The sequence below is a fragment of the Euprymna scolopes genome, chromosome 41 (assembly GCF_053919585.1).
Source record: "Euprymna scolopes isolate OS-2025 chromosome 41, ASM5391958v1, whole genome shotgun sequence".
NCBI lineage: Eukaryota > Metazoa > Mollusca > Cephalopoda > Sepiida > Sepiolidae > Euprymna > Euprymna scolopes.
In genome coordinates, this window is record NC_136522.1 from 26,274,419 (window position 1) to 26,274,997 (window position 579).

The 579-nt window shown below is 31.1% G+C and overlaps 1 pseudogene; it reads left to right on the plus strand.

Moving 5' to 3' along the window:
• The first annotated feature begins 227 nt into the window (after positions 1–227).
• Positions 228–316, plus strand: LOC145266838 (U6 spliceosomal RNA; annotated as a pseudogene).
• The last annotated feature ends 263 nt before the right edge of the window (positions 317–579 follow it).

The following is a 579-nucleotide window of genomic DNA, read 5'->3' on the forward strand; positions in this document are numbered from 1 at the left end:
AGGATCCTTTAAAGTAGATCTTATTATATGCTTTAAAAGTTTTTTTTGGGATTTATTAATTTTATTTATTTTTTATCTATTTTTGTTTCTTTTTAATTTTTAATAGAGGCAAGCAGTGTTTTAAATTATTATAAAAATTACATTTCATAATAATAATTATGATGATAATAGCAATAATAATATTATAAGCGGCAGAAATCGTACTGGTAATGACATAATATCAAATGGTTATTGACAGTACGTATACTAAAATTGGAACGATACAGAGAAGATAAGCACGGATGACACGCAAATTTTTGAAGCTCCCATATTTTTACAGATGCAAACCACAAAGGAACATCATAGCAGGAAGTACATTTTGAGTGAATCCCCCAAAAAGTAGACATAAGACATCGCCATATTTGAATTTAACGTAACGTGTTTGACCAGTGTTCGTTATAATAACAGAATCGCCATTTAGGAATAACGAAATGTATTAAAGTTGGCCAATCAGATCGCTAGGAAATGTTTGCGTCAGAGAGCAAGGGGCCGAAAGCATAACGATTGGTAATGTTCGAAGGAAATAAAAGCGGTTGTCGT